This window comes from Elephantulus edwardii, unplaced genomic scaffold, assembly GCF_000299155.1.
Source record: "Elephantulus edwardii isolate Elephantulus edwardi_28Jun2011 unplaced genomic scaffold, EleEdw1.0 scaffold00146, whole genome shotgun sequence".
Lineage (NCBI taxonomy): Eukaryota > Metazoa > Chordata > Mammalia > Macroscelidea > Macroscelididae > Elephantulus > Elephantulus edwardii.
In genome coordinates this window covers 4,949,449-4,973,076 of record NW_006399896.1, presented here as the reverse complement: position 1 = coordinate 4,973,076, position 23,628 = coordinate 4,949,449, and the positions used below count along the sequence as shown (strand labels likewise).

Here is a 23,628-nt window from a genome sequence, read left to right as displayed (position 1 = left end):
TTGGATCTGACTGGTACAGGAGACTGCCCCTCCTTCTCCAGCAGAGCATGAAGTAGAGTCTGGGTTTTTTTTTCCCCCCCAGGTGCCTGTCGGGGCCTGGGTTTCAGCTGTCCACACCACAGAAGTGGGCAACGAGCTTAAAGCCCCTGATGGCTCTGGGCGCTGACTCTCACCAGTGGCTATGGATGAAGTCTCAGGCAATTTTCAGCCAGCACCGGTGAGTAAAGTCTTTTAATTCAAGGACAACATAACCAAATTTTACAAGGTCCAGTTGTTCCTATTAATATATATCATTTAGAACTTGATTTTTAAAAAAAATTCTAAAAACACTAGAAGAAAATCCAATAAATATTGTGCAAACAGAAGTCCCTGCATTGTAGACATGTGACATATGACTGGGGCTTTACAAGGTGGTGGAAAATTACCTTAGGAGCAAACCATTGGTGTCTCTGCAATTGGAACAAAGAGGGAAGAAAGAAATGTACAGCTAGTTAGTCCAGAGGATTAATGGACCATGACATTTCCACAGCCCTGGGGCCAGAAAACTAGAGATGGTGCCTGTTCATCCCTCTGACCACTGTAAAAATGATAACAGTAGAAGGTCCAGGCCACAATTAGAGAAAAATCTGAAATAAGGCTTCCTGGAGAAGCCTAGAGTCTGGTGGAAATTCCAAGATCATGGCCTTCAATCTCCTTTGAGATAGAATTCAATTCACCTCGATGCCTCAAGTTCCACCCACAGGACAGATTTAGGAAGTGATCACTAGTTACTCATTCTTCAGAACAACAGGCCATACAAGGTCAAATGGGCTTTAGCCCAAGGATAAAGCTTCTTCAAGGACCATGATTGCCAAGGGTTATACAACTTAAATTATGGCTCAGAACTTAGTCTGCTTTTTACAGATGTAATGGTAATTCGATTACTAAAGATGAGGCACTTTTGTCAACGGTCAGCATAAATGTGAGAGCATTAGGTGGTCAGGAAGAGATAAAGAACTAGGGGAGAATAGCCTAGTCTTAATGGTCTCCTCTGAGGGGAACAGAAGAGAGAGCCATCACCTCTCCTGCGAGGACAGTTAGGGCACGTGCCTGCGTCTCACAGTGCCCTCTGTGAGGAGAGTGGGGTCCTGGGTGAACAAGAGTAGCCGATCTCCTCTCCTTCACCCCTCATTCAATGCATTGCTTCTACTGCATTGGCCTCACTCTTAGGCCCTAAAAGGGCCCTCAAATTCCTCACAGTCAAACTCTCCTTGGTCTCCTCATCCCTGATCTATTCTCTCCTGACCCTGCCCCGCTCTGCAGTTGGTTTCTTCTGACCTGTCACCACCCATATGCTCCCTTTGTGACTTTTAGTTTAGAAGCTTGACTACGCCAGTAAGGCTCCGTGTGTTCTGTGTAAGACAGTTACGTTCCAAGCAGTCTGTCCATCTCAAACTCAGAATGACCTGCACTGACCACATGCTTTCACTTACACCCTTGTCATTGTTGTTAGGTGCCCTGGAGTCTGCCCTGACTCATAAGAACCCTGTGAACAGATTGGAACCTGCCCCAAACTGCACCCTCCTCAGCGTCCCAAACATGTGTGGGCCCCACTGTTGTAGTCCATCCATCCTGTTGAGGGTCTATGTCTATTTTTTATTATTCATTTTTTATTGGCTTGCATACAAGCCTGTGACAGTGATGTGCCAATAGTGGTAATGGGCACCCATGGTAGACAGTGTTGGCTGGAGCTTCCCGACTAAATCAAGCCTGGAAGCAGGAGCGGCATCCACTTCCAAAATGGCTTGCCTCTGAAAACTCTATGTACGAACAGTGCTCAGGCTGTTCATTCATAGGGTCGCTATGAGTCGTCTACGACTCGACGGCATTAAACAACAATAACAATGATGACGACCAAGAGAGAGCTACGTTGGCCTAGTGGAAGGAAGCTGTGCAACCAAGCCGAAGGTGGGTGATTGTCATCTGTGGCCCTCGGCCAGGTTCAAATTGTCTTCCTGTCAAACATTCTTCCAGGTGGTATAGCACTGGTCTGTGCGTTGCTGTACAGAGGTAACTCGTGGTTGCTGTGATGCTGAAGCCTGTGACAGTGATGTGCCAATCGTGGTAATGGGCACCCATGGTGGACAGTGTTGGCTGGAGCTTCCCGACTAAATCAAGCCTGGAAGCAGGAGCGGCATCCACTTCCAAAATGGCTTGCCTCTGGAAACTCTATGTACGAACAGTGCTCAGGCTGTTCGTTTATAGGGTTGCTATGAGTCGTCTGGGACTCGACAGCATTAAACAACAACAACAACAACAATCATTCATACACATTGTATTTCATACATGTGAATTGTATTTTATATGCTTTATATTTTATATAATTAAGTGCTATTGGTCTATGCCTACTGTTACCTTATCTTTTGCTGATCTTCTAACAGCATCCTGTCTTTTTGTCAAGAATTAGCCCCTCTTTTTAAAAAAATTTATTTTTCATTTCAATCAAAATTTACAGAGGCTTTGGATTTCCATTCATTCATTGTTGCACTTTTCTCCCCCCCCCTACTGTCCCCCTAGTACATTATCCTATTGGAAAAGTAAAAGAAAAATTCTTTCATTGTTTTACAAACCCTCCCCTCAGGTCCACTCCACTATGCAGCCTTCGCTCTGAACTCCTTTCATGACAAAAATACCCAATCACATATCCCTTTTTAACAGTTTTCTCCCTCATCTGTTTCAATGCAGTATACATTATTGAACCCATCTTTCTCAGTCTTCCCCCAAACCCGATGTCAGTGCTGTTTTACAACAGTGGCACCATGCACTATTTGTCCTTTTGTGACCAAGATACTTCACTCAGCATAATGTTCTCCAGCATCACCCATTTTGAATAATATTGCATAAGTTCCTTGTTTTTCAATGCATCATAGTATTCCATTGTGTGAATGTACCACAGCTTCTCTATCCATTCGTTTGTTGATGGGCACTTAGGTTGTTTCCAATTCCTTGCTATTGTGAACAAAGCCATGATAAACATGGGTGTGTATATATCTGCTTGGATGTGACTTATGGTCTCTTGGGGTATATTCCCAGTAATGGAATTGCTGGGTCAAATGGTATCTCAATTTGCAACTTTTTGAGAAAGCGCCATACTGCTTTCCACCATCTTACACAATCAGTGAATAAGGGTTCCAGTTTCTCCAAATGCTGCCATCAGTTGTTGCTTGCTGTTCTGTTAAATTTTGCTATTCATACTGGGGGGAGATGCTATCTCATTATTGTTTTTGGTACCATAACTTCTTAATCCATTCATTTGTGTTTGGACATCTGGGCTGCTTCCATTTTCTTGTGATGGTGAATAATGCTGCTATGAACATTGGTACACAAGTTTCTGTTTGAGCCTCAGTTCTCATTTTCTTGGGGTATATTCCAAGCTGGGTCATATGGAATGTCTATATTCAACTTTTTGAGGAAGCACCAAACTGCCTTTCACAGTGATTGTATCTTTATATAATCCCACCAACAGTGTAAAATTGTTCCTATCTCACCACATCCTGTCCAACATTTGTGTTTGTTTGTTGTTTTTTTAAAAGGTATTTGCATTGAATTAATCATTGAAAATACAAAATTCAATCATTCTATTTCAAGACTGATTTCTGTCACTAAGTGTATACTTTCTACTTCTATTTAATCTTGTATATGTGTGTGTTGTCTTACAGTTTTACTTAAAAAATTATATATATGTCAATCACTGAGTTGTACTCAATGATATCTGACAACAAAAACAACATATCCATCATGGACCATCTGTATATAAACACTTGTATATATGTGCATGTCAGTGTGTACATATATATAAATACATGTGTATGTGTGTACATGCATATGTGTATTTGTGCAGATACATATGTATACACATAGACACACAAATCAACACATACTTTAAACAACCAGGAAAAAGGAACACTTGGGATATGTAAAAGCAAGTGACAGGACAGAATTTGCAGGAATGTTGACAGTAGGTTAAGAATTGAATTGACCTTCTCTTAGTCATAGTGTCCAGAAACTGTGAAGTAGGTCTTGCTGTGTAGATATTCAAAGCAAATGGCACTTGGCTCCTAGATATTTGAGGATTTTTAAAAAATATTTTTTGGAAAAATGATCCCTATAATTTACCATTTTAATAGAAAATACAGTAAAAATAATGGAATCAAAATTATAGATGCATAAATATTATTATTCATAACAAAATAATACTAATTCATGGTAAACTCTCAGTAGGTTATGGATAAAATGGAATTTTTCTTGATCTAGAAAAGTAGTCATAAAAACACCCACAGGAAACATCATACCTACTGATGACTCATTGACAGTGTAACCTCTTAAAGACTTTATTATAACAGAGACATTGTTTATTATGATAAAGAATCTCAACCATTATATCTATTTACCATTGCACTATAGATTTGACAGCTGTAAGAGAAAGAATGAGAGGAGATACGGGGTCAATGAAATACAAAACAATAGCAGGATATAAGGCTTCCGAATGAGGAAGGGCCTTTTTTAAAACTGCAGATGACTTTTCTATAGATTGACATTTTCAGAGGATCTATAGCAAACAAAAATTTATACATTAATTGAGCATAGTCTTTTAACTCCAGAACAACATAACCAAATTAAAAGGTCCTGTTGTTCCTATTAATATATATCATTTAGAACTTTTTTAAAAAGTCCTAAAAACCCTAGAATAAAATCTATTAAAAATTGTGCAAACAGAAGTCCCTGCATTGTAGACATGTGACATATGACTGGGGATTTACAAGGTGGTGGAAAATTTCCTTAGAAGCAAATCACTGGTGTCTCTGTGTTTGGAACAAACAGGGAAGAAAGAATAGACATGTACAGCTAGTTAGTCCAGAGGATTAATGGACCATGACATTTCCACAACCCTGGGGCCAGAAAACTAGAGATGGTGCCTGTTCATCTCTCTGACCACTGTACAAATGATCACAGTAGGTCCAGGCCAGAGTGAGAGAAAAGTCTGAAACAAGTCTTTCCTGGCTTAATAGAGTCTGGTGGAAATTCCAAGATCATGGCCTTCAATCTCTTTTGAGATAGAATTCAATTCACCTCAATGCCTCAAGTTCCATCCACAGGACAGGTTTAGGAGGTGAACTGTAATTACTCATTCCAGGCCATAAAGGTCAAATGGACTTTAGCCCAGGGATAAAGCTTCTTCAAGGACCATGATTGCCAAGGGTTATGCAAATTAAAATATGACTCAGAACTTAGTCCACTTTTTACAGATGTAATGGTGACTTGATTACTAAAGATGAGGCACATTTGTTAAAGGTCAGCAAAAATGTGAGAGCATTAGGAGGTCAGGAAGAGATAAAGAACTAGGGGAGAGCAGCCTAGTCTTAATTGTCTGCTCTGAGGGGAGCAGAAGAGGGAGCCATCACCTCTCCTGCCAGGACAGTTAGGGCCCATGCCTGAAGGAGCAGTGAAGTGTGAACAAGAGTGGCTTTCTCCTATCCTTCACCCCTCATTCACACCCTTGCCTCTAGCGCATTGGCCTCACTCTGAGGCCCTAAAAGCGCCCTTCAAAGTCCTCGTGCCTGAATGAACGGTGAAGGGTGGGGTCCTGGGTGAGCAAGAGTGGCCTTTCTCCTATCCTTCACCCCTCATTCACACCCTTGCTTCACTCTGAGGCCCTAAAAGTGCCCTTCAAAGTCCTCATAGCCAAACTCAACCTTGGTCTCCTCATCCCTGGTCTGTTCTCTCCTGACCCCGCCCCGCTCTGCAGCTGGTTTCTTCTGACCTGGCCCCGCCCACATGTCCTCTTTGTGACATTTACCTGTGAGGCATTATTGAGGAGTTTCTGTGAAGTAGAATCTTTGACTGGGAAACGGGAAAGCCACTCTGAAATTCACCCACTCTGAGCCAAGTTTGTCTTTAATGAAGGGGACATGAGCCCTTCCTCTAAGAAGCCCTATGTCCCTGTAGTCTTCGCTGCCTGCAGTGTGCACACTGACAATGGGCCTTCCCCAGGGTCGTCGCAGCTCTGGGGACCCCTGTCAGTGTTCTATGGAGTCCTCCCAGGCAAGCTGCTAAGGTGAGGAGCCAGATCCGGAGATGGGGGTGATGGGGGTGCCGCAGGTCTGGCAGACGAGTGAACAAGTTTGTTTGGAGTGGGTACAGAGAGAGGGTGAGGGGGAAGTGGAGTGCTTCAGGTGAGGGAGTTGGGCTCTTGTAACTCTACAGGAAGGTGGGGCAGTGTACTTGAGGTTTCCCTATTATATTTTTATAATTGGGCATTTCAATTGGTTGGACGTGTCTAGTGTGTATACAAAATTGCAACAACCCAAGGCTGAGATCAACAGTGCGCCAAAGTGATAATGTGAAATGGCCCCTTGGGTGTCTCTCCGAGGATGCAAATGTTTATAGAAGTGAAGTGCCACACAGCTTTCTCCTACCAAACAGCTCTAACCAATGAGCAACCAGGACTTTCCCAATAAACCCAGGTTAACATTGAGTACCTGCTAATCTGTTTCCTAAGACACAGACCTTGTTCTTAGAGATAGTGCAGAGCGTGTGGTTTTGTTAAGGATAATGGAAACCAGAAGAGGAAAGAGGCATGTTTAATGTACTGCCTTTGAGGAAATATTTAGCCTTAATTTTTTATATGCCTTTCAATGGATTCCAGAGACTGCCTAACATTTTCCCACACAGCAGCGGGTGGGTTTAGATGAGTCGCTGGACTAAGCCAGTAAGGCTCCATGTGTTCTGTATAAGACAGTTAAGTTCCAAGCTGTCTGTCCATCTCAACCTCAGAGTGCTCTGCATTGATCATATGTTTTCACTTACACACTTGTCATTGTTGTTAGGTGCCCTGGAGTCTGCCCTGACTCATAACAAACCTGTAAACAGACTGGAACCTGCCCCAAACTGCACCCTCCTCAGAATCCCAAACACGCGTGGGCCCACTGTTGCAGTGAGTGTAAATCCATCCTTTGGAGGGTCTACCTCTGTTTTTTATTATCAATTTTTATTGGCTTGCATACATTCATATACATTGTATTTCATACATGTGCATTGTGTTTTATATGCTTTATATTTTATATAACTAAGTACTATAGATCTATGCCTGTTGTTACCTTGTCTTTTGCTGATCCTCTAACATTAACAGCATCCTGTCTTTTTTTTTCAAGAATTGGTCCCTCCTTTTTTTAAAAAAAAATATTATTAATTTCAATGAAAATTTACAGAGACTTTGGATTTCCATTAATTCATTGTTTTACTTTTCACCCCTCCCAACCCTCCCCCCCAGTACACTACCCTCTTGGAAAAGTAAAAGAAAAATTCTTTCATTGTTTTACAATCCCTCCCCCTAGGTCCACTCCACTATGCAGCTTTCACTCTGGATGCCTGTCATGACAAAAATACTAAATCGCATATTCCTTTTAAACACTTTTCTCCCTCTTCTGTTTCTTTCTCAGTCTACCCCAAATCCAAGGTCAGTCCTGTTTTACAACAGTGGCACCATGCACTATTTGTCCTTTTGTCACTGAGATACTTCACTCAGCATAATGACCTCCAGGGTATCCCATTTTGAATAAACATTGCATCAGTTTCTTGTTTTTCAATGCAGTATAGTATTTCATTGTGTGAATATACCACAGCTTCTCTATCCATTTGTTTGTTGATGGGCACTTAGGTTGTTTCCAACTCCTTGCTATTGTGAACAAAGCCGTGATAAACATGGGTGTGCATATATCTGCTTGGTTGTGAGTTATGGTCTCTTTGGGGGGGTATATTCACAGTAGTGGAATTTCTCTGTCAAATGGTACCTCTATTTGCAACTTTTTGAGAAAGCACCATACTGCCTTCCACAGTGGTTATACCATTTTACACTTCCACCAACAGTGAATAAGGGTTCCACTTTCACCACAACCCTGCCAGCATTTGTTGCTTGCTGTTCTGTTAAATTTTGCTATTCTGACGAGTGAGATGATATCTCATAGTTGTTTTGGTACTACAACTTCTTAATCCATTCATTTGTGGTTGGACATCTTGGCTGCTTCCATGTTCTTGCCATGGTGAAAAATGCTGCTGTGAGCATTGGTACACATGTTTCTGTTTGAGCCTCAGTTCTCATTTTCTTGGAGTATATTCCAAGCAGTGGAATAGCTGGGTGATATGGAATTTCTATGTTCAGGTTTTTCAGGAAACACCAAATTGCCTTTCACAGTGTAAAAGAGTTCCTATCTCATCTCCAACATTTATTACTTACTGTCCTGTTAAACTTTGCCACTGCCACTGGAGTGAGATGGTTTTTCATTGTAGTTTTAATTTGCATCTCTCTTCTTGCCAGTGATTTGGAGCATTTCTTCATATGTCTGTTAGCCATTTGAATATCTTTCTCTGTGAAGATTCTTTGCATGTCTTTTGCCCATTTGTAATTGGGTTATCAGTCTTGTGGAGGCCCAGGAGTATTCTATAAACTTTCCTCTAGAGACTCTTGTCTGAGATGGTATTGACAAATGCTTGTTCCCAGTCAGTAGGCTTTATTTTAACCCAGTTGAAAAAAGTTTTTGATGAACACAGGGATTTAATCTTTGGAAGGTCCCATGCATCAATTTTATCCTGTTCAGATTGTACATTTCCGACTGTATTTGGCAGTCTCTTTATAACATAGACTAGGGATTCTAAGTTCGATCCCAGTTTGTCTCTTACGTACTTTATGGTTTTGGGCTTTACTGCCAAATTTCTATGGATTATATTGTTGATGTCATCCCACAACTCATATGGTCTTTGATCACTGGTGTTCAATGCTTCAAACCTATTCTTAAGATGATTCTGAAATTCAAGTGGAATACATTCAAGATAATATTCTGATTAATCAGAACTGGCTTTGACAAGCACTGTGGTATTTGGACAAGAACAAACTGGGAGGAGGGTGGAGAGAGTGGTGCAGCAATGAATGAGTGGAAGCCCAGAATCTCTGTAAATGTTTATGAAAATTAATAAAATATAATTATAGAAAAAAAAGATAATATTCTGACTCTTGTGGGCTTATTTTAATTTTCTTAGTCTTCAATTTGAACTATCACATGAGTGATGGTCTGATCTACAACCTTCTTCTGCCCTTGTTTTGACTGCTGATATTGATCTTTTTCAATGATTCCTTCCACAGAAGTAGTCAATCAAATTTTTTTTATTAATTCTTCATAGTGCATTCTGAAGTGCTATGCTTGCTTTCAGCAAAACTTTTTTTTTTAAACCAGAAAGTACATTAATCTTTGTATAAGAGAATTTTCTCTAGGAGTCAGAAAATACAGAAGTGCTAATAATGCTAGGAATGTGGTTTTTTCTGTGTCAATTAATACATGCTGTATACACATATTCATAACATCTCTGAAATCTTGTTTCATTCCTTCTACATATAAGCAATACACGGTGCAAACATGTAGATACTACGGGACGGGATGTGGATATACACCATGAGGCTTCTCTGAATGTAGAGCCATTTCACTCTTTCATTAATGCATGTGTGCAGGCAGCTGTCCTTGATGTACATCTAGGCTGGATGAGATGAAGACAGACAATGTAGACTTTAATAATAAGCCAAGCTGCAACTCCAATATTCTTGTTTCTCATGCAAGGGCACTCAGGACCATGGTCTTCCTCCGGGGTGAACACGGATGTGCTCCATTCTTTTTGACTATTGGAAGGCAGCTCTGATGTCTCTGTCACTAAGGGGCTGAGTGGCCGGAAGTTGTCCCCAAAAAATCCCATCACAGCCTTCCACCAGCTCAGCTCCTTTCACGTGTGTCTTCAGTCTTCAGAATTCTTCTGTCTGTAGCTGGGATATAGTTAAAGGGTATTGGAATAATATCCAGCTCACACCCTTGCTGCAAGGTAGAGTAGTAAGAGAGCCTCCATACACCCAATAATCTCTCAGCACAGGGTCTGGTGGCAAAGCATTTGGATTAAAGCAGGGTATTACTTTGGTCTTTTCCTTATGCTGAATATCCTGGAGAATTTTAGTCACAGCTTTCAGGCCTATGTGTTCCTTTTCTATCTGAACAAAAAAAAGCAATGATAACTATTCCATGTGGCTTTCCCATCGCCTCATCAGTACTGCCAAACAGGGTGGAGTTCCAGTGGATCAGGTGAATCTCCATGGGGAAAGCTGTAATACTAACCATGTGCTCAGCACCACGCTGGTTTTCTCTACCCCAGTAAAATCTGACTTCATCCAATTCAAATTCATGGCCTTGAAGCAATGGTCCTCCTGATAGAACTGATTTTGACTTCAGGATCACTGGTGACCTCACAGTCTCCACAAACCACATAATTTGGTGAGAGACGGACATTAAGCAGGGAGGCGTTATATCTGGCTTCTCTTGAGTGTAGGTTAAGTGAGGACTGATATTCTCCATTAGCATCTGGAAAGACCAAAGCCCACTCAACACCTTCCTCATAGCTCCACTCCACACCCTCTTTTTCCTCCTCCTCTTCTTCTGGAATCCTGCATGAAGCTCAGGTCGGCCATGGGTGACTCAGCAGGGCCCCTGGGATGGGTGCATGGGACATCTTGGTCTCCTCTGTGCATGGGTTGGATTGGCTTGTGGGCTCTGCAGGGGGAGGGAGTGGGCAAAGGCCCAGTGCAGCCTTCAAAGGTTGGGCTCTAGGCGTGGGGAGCCTCAGTCCTCAACCTGGGTAAGGAGCAGTGCCCCTCAGTCAGAATCTTGTGCAGTCCTTCAGGTGAGGTCCATGTGTAAAGTCATCATTTGCGTGTTGTTTTTTTTTAAAGTTATTTGCAATGAATTAATTATTGAAAATACAAAATTCAGTTATTCTATTTCCAGACTGATTTCTGTCACTAAGTCCATACTTTCTGACTGCTATTTCATCGTGTGTGTGTGTGTGTGTGTGTGAGTGAGTGTGTCTAGTTGCAGATTTATTAAAATAATTATATATATATAAAAATCACTGAGTTGTACTCAATAATATCTGACAACAAAAGCAACATATCCACCATGGACCATCTGTATACACACAATTGTATATATGTGCATGTCAGTATGTACATATATAGTGTGTACATATATATAAATACACATGTATGTGTATGTATATGCATAGGTGTATTTGTGCATATACATATGGATACCCATGGACACACACAGACACACCAATCAACACCTATTTTAAAACAACCAAGAAAAAGCAATACTTAAAATATTATGTAAAAGCAAGTGAAAGGTGAGAATTTACAGGAATGTTGACACCATGTGACACCATGTGAAGAATTGAATTGCCCTTATGTTAGTCTTTGTGTCCAAAAACTGTGAAGTAGGTCTTGCTGTGTAGATATTCAAAGCAAATGGCACTTGCCTCCTAGATATTTGATGTTTTTTAAAAAAATATTTTTGAATAGAAAATAGAGTAAAAATAATTCAATCAAACTTATACATGCATAAGTAGTATTATTTTTAGCAAAATAATACTAATTCATGGTAAACTCTCAGTAGGTTATGGATAAAATGGAATTTTTCTTGATCTAGAAAATACTAATAAATATACCTACAGGAAACATCATACCCAATGGTGACTCTTTGATACTATAACCCCTTAAAGACTTTATTATGACAGAAACATGGCTTATTATAATAAAGAACCTTAACCATTCTATTTACCATTGCACTATAGATTTGACAACTGTAAGACAAAGAATGAGAAGAGATAAGGGACCACTGAAATGCAAAAAAAATGGGAGGATTTAAGGCTTCCGAATGAGGAAGGGCCTTCTTTTAAAATTGCAGATGACTTTCTAAAGATTGACAATTTCAAAGAATCTATTGCAAACTAGAATTTATAAATTAATTGAGCATAATCTTTTAATTCAAGGATAACATAACCAAACTACAAGGTCCAGTTGTTCCTATTAATATATATCTTTCAGAACTTGATTTTTAAAAAAATCCTAAAAACCCTAGAAGAAAATCTAATAAATATTGTGCAAACAGAAGTCCCTTCATTGTAGACATGTGACATATGACTGGGGATTTACAAGGTGGTGGAAAATTTCCTTAGAAGCAAATCACTGGTGTCTCTGTGTTTGGAACAAAGAGGGAAGAAAGAACAGAAATGTACAGCTAGTTAGTCCAGAGGATTAATGGACCATGACATTTCCACAACCCTGGGGCCAGAAAACTAGAGATGGTGCCTGTTCATCCCTCTGACCACCGTACAAATGATCACAGTAGAAGGTCCAGGCCAGAGTGAGAGAAAAGTCTGAAACAAGTCTTCCTGGCTTAACAGAGTCTGGTGGAAATTCCAAGATCATGGCCTTCAAACTCTTCTGAGATAGAATTCAATTCACCTCAATGCCTCAAGTTCCATCCACAGGACAGGTTTAAGAGGTGAACTGTAATTACTCATTCCAGGCCATAAAGGTCAAATGGACTTTAGCCCAGGGATAAAGCTTCTTCAAGGACCATGATTGCCAAGGGTTATGCAAATTAAAATATGACTCAGAACTTAGTCCACTTTTTACAGATGTAATGGTGACTTGATTACTAAAGATGAGGCACATTTGTTAAAGGTCAGCAAAAATGTGAGAGCATTAGGAGGTCAGGAAGAGATAAAGAACTAGGGGAGAGCAGCCTAGTCTTAATTGTCTGCTCTGAGAAGAGCAGAAGAGGGAGCCATCACCTCTCCTGCCAGGACAGTTAGGGCCCATGCCTGAAGGAGCAGTGAAGTGTGAACAAGAGTGGCTTTCTCCTATCCTTCACCCCTCATTCACACCCTTGCCTCTAGCGCATTGGCCTCACTCTGAGGCCCTAAAAGCGCCCTTCAAAGTCCTCGTGCCTGAATGAACGGTGAAGGGTGGGGTCCTGGGTGAGCAAGAGTGGCCTTTCTCCTATCCTTCACCCCTCATTCACACCCTTGCTTCACTCTGAGGCCCTAAAAGTGCCCTTCAAAGTCCTCATAGCCAAACTCAACCTTGGTCTCCTCATCCCTGGTCTGTTCTCTCCTGACCCCGCCCCGCTCTGCAGCTGGTTTCTTCTGACCTGGCCCCGCCCACATGTCCTCTTTGTGACATTTACCTGTGAGGCATTATTGAGGAGTTTCTGTGAAGTAGAATCTTTGACTGGGAAACGGGAAAGCCACTCTGAAATTCACCCACTCTGAGCCAAGTTTGTCTTTAATGAAGGGGACATGAGCCCTTCCTCTAAGAAGCCCTATGTCCCTGTAGTCTTCGCTGCCTGCAGTGTGCACACTGACAATGGGCCTTCCCCAGGGTCGTCGCAGCTCTGGGGACCCCTGTCAGTGTTCTATGGAGTCCTCCCAGGCAAGCTGCTAAGGTGAGGAGCCAGATCCGGAGATGGGGGTGATGGGGGTGCCGCAGGTCTGGCAGACGAGTGAACAAGTTTGTTTGGAGTGGGTACAGAGAGAGGGTGAGGGGGAAGTGGAGTGCTTCAGGTGAGGGAGTTGGGCTCTTGTAACTCTACAGGAAGGTGGGGCAGTGTACTTGAGGTTTCCCTTTTATTTCTTTTATTATTGAGCATTTCAATTGGTTGGATGTGTCTAGTGTGTATACAAAATTAAGACAACTCAAGGCTGAGATCAACAGTGCGCCAAAGTGATAATGTGAAATGGTCCCTTGGGTGTCTGTCCAAGGATGTAAATGTTTATAGAAGTGAAGTGCCACACAATTTTCTCCTACCAAACAGCTCTAACCAATGAGCAACCAGGACTTTCCCAATAAACCCAGGATAACATTGAGTACCTGCTAATCTATTTCCTAAGACACAGACATTGGTTTTCTTAGAGATAGTGCAGTGTGTGTGGCTTTGTTAAGGATAATGGAAACCAGAAGAGGAAAGAGGCATGTTTGACGTACTGCCTTTGAGGAAACACTTAGCCTTAATTTTTATATGCCTTTCAATGGATTCCAGAGACTGCCTAACATTTTCCCACACAGCAGCGGGTGGGTTTAGATGAGTTGCTGGATTAAGCCAATAAGGCTCCATGCGTTCTCTGTAAGACAGTTAAGTTCCAATCAGTCTGTCCATCTCAAACTCAGAGCGATCTGCATTGACCATATGTTCTTATTTACACACTTGTCATTGTTGTTAGGTGCCTTGGAGTCTGCCCTGACTCAACAATCCTGTGAACAGACTGGAACCCTGCTGCAGACTGCACCCTCCTCAGGATCCCAAACATACTGGGGCTCTTTGCTGTAGTCTATCCATCCTGTTGAGGGTCTACCTCTATTTTTTATTTTAATTTTTATTGGCTTACGTACAATCACTCATATACATTGTATTTCATACATGTGCATTGTGTTTTATATAATCATTCATATACATTGTGCTTTATATTATTAAGTGCTATTAATCTATGCCTATTGTTACCTTCTCTTTTGCTGATTCTCTAATTTTAACAGCATCGTGTGTTTTGTTTTTCAAGTATTGGCCCCTCTTGACAACATGCTCAAAGTATGTTAGACCATTCTCGTCTCTAGGAGCACCTTGATTGCATGTCTTCCAAGGCAGAATGGTTTGTTCTTTTGGCAGGCCATGGTATATTCCATAATCTTCACCAAAACTGTAATTCAAAGGCATTGATTCTTTTTTTTTTGTTATTCTTATTCACTGGACATCTTTCACATGTGATTGACAATTCAGTGGTTTCAATCACAGTTACCTTACGGCTTTAAACTGATACTCTTGCTCTTTAGTACTTTAAAGAGGTCCTTGACAGATTGCCCCATGGCTGTGCACCTTTGAATTTCCTCACTACTACTGCCACCATGGGTGTTGATTGTGAATGCAAGTAAAATGAAATCATTGACCCCTTTAGTATTTTCTCCATGGAGGGGAAGATAGTGCCTGTCTTTTTCTCCTGGAGCCTCTGGTGAATTGGAGCTGTTTGAGCAGCATTGCTGCCTTGGAGTTAGCAGAACAGCGTCCTATGAACACCACCAGGAGAAAGCTCCTTGAATCTTCACTTGATTCTGTTTCTGTGACCTGCCTTTCTATAAATTTCTATAAAATTGTTCATGTGGAAAATACACCAAAACATAGAGGTTAGGTTCAGTCTGGAGTAATTAAAGGCATAATCCAATAAAAGGAAAATAATAACTCTCTAGGGAAGCAGTGTGGACATAAACTGAGAAGGTGGAGTGAATTAGTCACACAAACACACACAAAAGATTTTGTGATACAACATATCGGGTTTTTATTTTTTAATTTTTATTTTTATTGTTATTTTAATGAATTTACAGAAGGGTTGGATTTTCATTCATTAATTGTTGCACAGTTTCTTCCCTCTCTCTGCTCTACCTTCCCGCTAGTTTACTTTTCAATGCACCTCTTATTCCTGATTATTGTCATACATATAATGGCTAATCATATTTTCTTTTCAAACAGTTCTTGCTCACATCTGTTTTGCCTTGTAGAACATTTTTCTTTGGGGTTCCCCCCCATTTTTGTCTTAAAATTGGTTTGTATACAAATTTCATATATATTGTGTATCACTAATGTACATTGCATTTCATACATTCCTACATTCATATTGTGTTTCGAATAAACCTCTAAAGTTATATAAAGCAATATGTCCAAGAAAAAAAGTGTGACCCTAAGGGATGTCAGTTAAAAATTGTTTCAAAATAGACCCTACTGAAAATAAGATATGTATTCTGGCACCAGAGCAACGTGCACCAGAGTGAGCAGGACAGAAGGAATTTGACTGAGAACTGTTATTAAAATAATCCATTTGGGAGCCTTGGTGGGGAGCAGTGACCATCTTCAGGCAGCAGGGAGCCTCAGTGGGGAGCAATGTGCCTTGGTGGGGAGCTGCAAGCCTTCGTGGGGAGCAGTGAGACTCTGCGGAGAGCAGTGTGCCTCAGCAAGGAGCAATGAGCCACAGAGGAACTCACCCCCCAGGAGCAGCAGGACAGTGGGAATTTGAGTGAGGTACTTGGGGAAGGGAGAGGACACTGTTGATTGCTGGACCTTGTGAGACCTCCTTTACCTTAAGCAGAAGAGAGTGAGACAGCTGGAGTTTGACTAGGGTGGTAGATCCAGTTCTCAAAGGGAACACCAGTGCTTCCTAGTTTCCCATTAAGGTCCCCATCCATGTCCTCATCATCCCACATGCATCTGCATGTATGCTCCCTCACACTCCCACATGCATCTGCATGTGTGACCACCCTATATGCATCCACACATGCCTCCCCAACCATCTTCTGGATCAGTGACTTCAGATCAAGAATCGGCTATTGATTCAGGCATGAAAAACTCTACCACAGCATGTCATGTAAGAAGCAGGCTACCTCACAGTCCATAAAAGCCCAAGCAAGATTTCACCACCAAAAAGTGACACAATGTCGATGGATTTCCTGAAGCCAGAAAGTCTGATGGGCCTTTCTGACACAGAATTTAAAAGAACAATGATTGAATATTTTCAGTGAGTAAAAGACAAACTTGAAGAATTATAGGAAACTGCAAGCAAAAACCAGGATGAGCTTAAAAAAAACCCCCAATCCAAAACAATGTAGATTAAACTCATGAGGTATTAGAGGCACTGAAAAAATAAGAAACCACAATCCAGAATATGAATTCCAATGTTTCAGATGCTGTCAACATGATGGAATGACCTATGAACCAAGTTGAAGAGATGGAACACAGAACCAGTGAAAGAGAAGATAGAATTATCACCACTGATGTGCTAGAGCAAAAGAGCAGAATAAAAAAGGAAGGAAAAAGAAGAAAACCTAAGAATAATGTGGGACACCCTCAAGAGAAATAGCATGCACATCATTGGGATACCAGAACGAGAAGCAACTAAAGGCACCAAAAGAGTTGTGGAAGAATTACTAAAAGAAAACTTTCCAGGCAAAATGAAGAATGAGAGACTATGTAATCAAGCTGAGTGAACACCGAATAGATCCCAAAAGAAAAACACCAAGGCATATCATAGTCAAATTTGCCAGAACCAAAGATGAGAGAATTCCAAAAGCAGTGAGGAGGAAACAAAGAGTAACCTATAAGGGAAAGCAGATAAGATTAAGGGCCAATTTCTGAGCAGAAACCATGAGAGCAAGAAGGCAGTGGGATAATATATATTGAACACTCAAACAAAACAATTGTCAACCAAGAATACTGTACCTAGCAAAATTGTCCATCAAATATGGAGAGATCAAGATAATAAAAAACAAAACAAAACAAAACAGAACCTAAGGGAGTTTGTAAAAATAAGACCAGTGTTGCAAGAAACAATTGGAGACATCCTTCTTACAGAGGTGCCACAGAAAGCAAGATGGACCAAAGTAGCTAGCAACAACACCAAAAAGACTCAATGAAATGATAGCAATAAAACATTGCCTCTCAATAATCACACTGAATGTGAATGGTTAAAAAGTACCACTGAAGAGAAAAAGAGTGCCAGATTGTATAAAAAGCCAAAATCCATCAACATGCTGTCTACAAGAGACACATCTGAAAAATGAAGATAAAGACTACAAATAAAAGGGGGGGGGAATATACCAAGCAAATAGCAACCAGAATAAAGCATGAGTAGAGGTATTACTTTATGCTAAAATAAATTTCAATGCAAAAACCGTCACAAAGCACAAAGATGGTCACTGCATAATGCTTAAAGGGTCAATAGAACAAGAGGGCATAACAATAATAAATATCTATGCACCAAATGAAAGACCTGCAAAATATATAAAACAAACATTAACAAAATTGAAAAAGGAAATGATAACACTACTATAGTATTTGGAGATTTCAATACACCATGCTCAAGAAAAGATAGAACTACCAGAAAGAAACTCAAAAACGAAGAATTAAACCATACAGTAAACCAACTCAATCTCATAGATATTTATTGGCCAATGCACCCCCCCAAAAGCACAGTACACCTTTTTCTCCAAAGTACATGGAATGTTCTTTAGAATAGATCATATTTTATTTAGGCCACAAGTCAAGTATCAGTAAATTTAAAAACATAGAAATAATACAAAGCATCTTCTCAGACCACATACTACAAAATTAGAAATTAATAACAAGAAGAAAAGGAGAGGAAAAAAACATACATTTGGAAACACCTTGCTTGAATATGACTTGGTACTAGAAGAAATGAAAAATGAAATTAAAAAGTTTCTTGAAACAAATGACAATGAAAACACCACTTAACAAAACCTCTGGGAAACAGTCAAAGCAGTAATCAGAGGTCAAATTATAGCAATAAGCAAGCACATCAATAGGCAGGGAAAAAATGATCATTGACTCTGTACCCGAACATCTCCAACAAATTGAAAAACAACAGCAAGAAAACCTGACACCCTCTAAAAACCCTTAAATTACAGCAGAAAGAAAGGAAATAGAAAACTGAAAAACAATTGAAACCATCAACAAAACTAGGAGTTGGTTCTTTGAAAAGGTAAATAAAATTGACAAACCACTAATAAAACAAAGGAAAAGACACAAATAATCTGAAGAAAAGATGAAACAGGCAACATCACAACAGAACAAACTAAAATAAAAAGGCCAGCATTGAAATATTATGAAACCTATATTCAAACAAATATGAAAATTTAGAGGAAATGGACAAATACATAGAAATTCTCAACCTAACTAAACTGACACAAAATGAAATTGAACCCCTAACAAAGCCATTACAAAAGAAAAAATTGAAAAGGTAATAAAAAAACTGGATTGGATGGTTTTACAAATGAATTTTATCAAACATTCAGAGAAGAACTGTCACCAATTCTGCCAAATCTATTTCAGAAAATAGAAAAAGATGGAATTCTCCCAGACTCATTCTATGTAGCAAACATATCCTTGATACCAAAGCCAGGTAAAGACACCATCAAAATAGAAAACTGTAGGCCAATATCTCCATGAACCTAGATGCAAAAATCCTGAATAAAATCTTGGCCAATAGAATACATTAAAAAAAAAAATCACCATGATCAAGTGGGATACATAACAGGTATGCAAGGATGGTTCTACATAAGAAAAACAATCAGTGTAATTCATCACATAAACAAAGAACAAGAACCACATGATCCTATCAATTAATGTAGAAAAGGCCTTTAAATAAACCTAACACTCTTTCCTAATTAAAATACTCAACAAAATAGGATTAGAAGGGAATTTCCTCAACATAATAAAAAGTATATACAGAAACCCAAGAGCCAACATTGTTCTCAATGGAGAGAGATTAAAGGCATTCACTTTGAGAATACGAACTAGGCAAGGATGCCACCTATCATGTCTCCTATTCAATATTGTATGGGAAGTCTTAGCGATATCAAGAAGATAAGAGAAGGAAATAAGAGTTATCCAAATTGGCAAAGAGGAAGTAAAATTATCTCTCTATGCAGATGATATGATAGTATACTTAGAAAACCTTAAAGACTCAGTAGGAATTCTATTGGACATAGTTGACCAATTTAGCAAAGTGACAAGATACAAGATCAACATAAAAAAATCAATTGGATTTCTCTACAGTGACAAAGAGAATACAGAACTGGAGCTAAGAAAAACAATAGCCTTCACAATGGCTAATCACAAGATTAAATACTTGGGAGTAAATCTAACCAAAAGCACAAAGGATCTATTCGAAGAAGATTGCAAAACATTACTAGAAGAACCAAAATGAGATCTGGAGAAGTGGAAGAATATCCCTTGCTCATGGATAGGAAGACTCAATATTGTGAAAATGACACTACTACCAAAGGTAATTTACACATTCAATGCAATCCCAATACAAATACCAATTCCCTTCTTCAACGATTTGGAAAAGGCAATCTCCAATTTCATTTGGAATGGAAAGGGGCCCAAATAAACAAAGCATTCCTTAAAAAGAGTAACAAGGTAGGAGACATCTCACTCTGATTTCAAATCCTACTACATTGCCATGGTGGTCAAGACAATCTGGTACTGGTACAATGACAGACACATAGATCAATGAAATCGAATTGAGAACCCAGAAATCAGCCCATTTACCTATGGGCAACTGATTTTTGACAAGGAGATAAAATCAGCTAAGTGGGGAAATGACAGCCTTTTAAACAAATGGTGCTGGAAAAATTGGAAAACTATCAGCAGAAAACTCAAGCAAGATCCACATCTCACTCCATACACAGAAACCAACTTAAAGTGGATCATGGACCTAGAACTAAAACCGAGGACTATAAACTTCATTAGAGAAAGGTTTGGAGAACTCTGGAAGCCCTAATCCACAACATAAACAGTTTTCCATGCATTCTGAGAAACCTACAACCAGGAGAGAATAAAATAGATGAATAGGACCTTTTAAGACTCAAATTCCTATGCACATCCAAAAACTTCTCCAACAGGGTAAAAAGGGAAGCCACAGCCTGGGAAAAAGTATTTGGTAATAACATATCAGATAAGGGTCTTATATCCAGAATTTATTAAATACTTGAGCACCACAACAAGATAAAAGTAAATAATCCAGTAGAAAAATGGGCACAGGATATGAACAGACACTTCACCAAAGAAGACATTCAGATGGCCAACAAACACATGAAGAAATGTTCAAAATCCCTAGCTCTAAGAGAGATGCGAGATATCATCTCACACCAGTAAGAATAGCAAAATTTAATAGAACAGCAAGCAACTAATGCTGGCAAGGTTGTGGAGAAACTGGAACACTTATTCACTGTTGTTGAAGTGTAAAATGGTGCAACCATTGTGGAAGGCAGTGTGGTGCTTTCTCAAAAAGCTGGAAATAGAAATACAATTTGATTCAGCAATACCACTACATAGAACATAAAGAAACCAGAACTGCGACTTAAGCAGATATTTGCTTGCGCATGTTTATTGCTGCTTTGTTCACAATAGCAATGAGCTGGAAACAGTCCAAATGCCCATCAACAAATAAATGGATAGAGAAGCTGTGGTGTATTCACACAATGGAATGGTATGCTGCATTGAAAAACAAGGAACTCATGAAATATTATACAAAATGGGTAACCCTGGAAGACATTATGCTGAGTGAAATATCTCAGTCACTGAAGGACAAACACTTCATAGTGCCACTGTTGTAAAGCAGGACTGATATTGGAGTTGGGGGAAAACTAAGAGGGCACAAATAATGTATACTGCATTGGAAAAGGTGAGGGAGAGAACTGTTTAGAAGGAATATATGATTAGGTATTATTGTCATGACAGGAGTCCAGAATGAAAGTTGCATAGTGGAGTGGACTGAGGGGATTGTATAACAATGAAATAATTCTTTTTTACTTTTCAAAGAGAAAAGTCAACTGGCAGAAAGAAATGGGTAGGAAGGAAAGTGTGCAACTATGAATGAATCGAAATCCAAAGTCTCTGTAAACTTTCATTAAAATAAATTTTTAAAAAAGGAAAAAAAGGAAATAAACATTCACATGCAGTATGTTTTAAAACCACTAAAACAAGAAAGGTGAATATGACAATTTCCCATCTTGAGTGATATTGAAGATCAAATAAAGATATTTATGGAAGATTATTTGTAACTTATTTCTGTTATTTCTAATATTTTTCTCTCATATGACAGCTGGATTGTCTGACAGTAGTTGGCCTGGACCTGATTTTTATGGACTTTCTTGGAATCCTGTGATTATCTTAATCTTCTTGAGTGTTGTGTCATTTTATTTTTTTCCTGTTGATATACCTTACTGTGAGTACGCGGATTTTTATATATCCTTTTTAGTATTTATTTTTTCAGTTTGTAATATGAACATAAATTAATTCAAGATAACCTTGTAAAATAACCTAATGCAGTCCTTAGGGTTGGATTTCAGTAAGCAAGACAATATGTGTCTAACTCTTAATGAAGACATATTAATAAATAAATTCTATCTAAAGTTAAAAATTGAATGTCAGAGGAGTACATGTTACACTTTAACAAGAAATGATGATTGTTGTAATTATATGAAACAGTAGTTTAATAAGAAACAGTAGTTTAGTAATGTATGTCAGAAGCTTTCAAAATATTGTCACATAGTAGATATCTGCTAATCTATCCTAACGATATAACTGGTTATGTATTATAGATCTAACACAAAGATATTTGATGAAACAGGATTTCTTAATGAAAATTTGACAACAACCAAATAATATGTGGCAGAATATCACTTATCATTATAATGAAATGATGAAATAACAGGCTATACGAACCTAACTTTGTTCAGATAGCATCCAAAAGAATACAGGTCTGAGATCACAATGGTTTATAGTAACAAATTAATGTTATTTTGTGACACATGTCAATACACTTATTATTATTATTACTGTATTATTATTAATACTGTATCTAGAATAATTTATACTTTTTTTGTAATGCATAAGAATTTACTATACTGGTGTAATCAGTAGGGAATTGCTGGTATCCCAAAGGCTCCACCATTCTGACAGTTGGAATCAGCCAGTAGTACCTCTGGAAATAGATGGGAGACAGACAATCTCCTCCCTTATGATTTGCCACCTTGGAAAAGGTCTGGAGGGTTAGCTATGAGTAAGTTCAACTTTACGGCAATGAAAGAGGCTGCAGCCCTTGACCTTCTGCAGCAAGCTCTTAAGGTCCTCCTCAGTTTCAGCAAGTAGTGTTGTGTCGTCTGCATAATGCAGGGTGTTGATGAGTGTTCCTCCAATCTTGATGTCACATTTCTCCTCATAGAGCCCAGTCTCCTAGACAATCTGTTCCGCGTATAGATTGAAAAGATATGGAGATAGGACACATCCCTGGCATACACTCTTCCCAATTTTGAACCATGTAATGTTCCCTTGCTCAGTTCTGATTTTTTCCATTGTTGCTGTTATTGTTAAGTGCTGTCGAGTCATAGAATGAATAAAAGACTTTCATCATTTCTTCTTATTCATAGCGTCTCTGGAGGCAAGGTATTTCAGAGTGGATGCCACTTTTGCTTCCAAGCTTGTTTTAATCAGGGAGCTCCACCACACCCTGTCCACCATGGGTAACCATTCTCGCATTTGGCACATCAGTGTCACAGTGTTTAGCATCACAGCAAGCACGAGTTACCTTTGTACAGCAATGCACAGACCAGTGCTATACCACTTAGAAGAATGTTTGACAAACAACAATTTAAACCAGACCTGAGGACCACAAATTAAAATCACCCACCCTGGGCTTTGTAGCATAACTTTCTGTCCACTAGGCCAATGTAGCTGTCTCTATGGTGTCGTTATTGGTTTTAAAATCGTTGCCACACACTTTTAAATTGATGACTGTGCTTAGAAAGACATTATTTTTTTCGCTATAGTCGTCATTTGCAGCAACGTGTTAAGTGCTGTCGAATAGTAGATGACTCATAGCAACCCTATCAATGAAAGACCTGAGCACTGTTCATAGAGTTTCCAGAGGCAAGCCATTTCGGAAGTGGATGCCACTCCTGCTTCCAAGCTTGTTTTAATCGGGGAGCTCCACCAAACACTATCCACCATGGATCAGTGTCACAGTGTTTAGCATCACAGCAAGCACGAGTTACCTCTGTACAGCAAGTGGACAGGCCAGTGCTATACCACTTAGAAGAATGTTTGACAGAAAACAATCTGAACCACACCTGAGAGCCGCAGATTAAAATCACCCACC

The 23,628-nt window shown here is 39.5% G+C and overlaps 1 pseudogene; it reads right to left on the bottom strand.

The window, feature by feature from the left end:
• Positions 1-9,703: 9,703 nt before the first annotated feature.
• Positions 9,704-10,537, bottom strand: LOC102846024 (annotated as a pseudogene).
• Between the last annotated feature and the right edge of the window lie 13,091 nt (positions 10,538-23,628).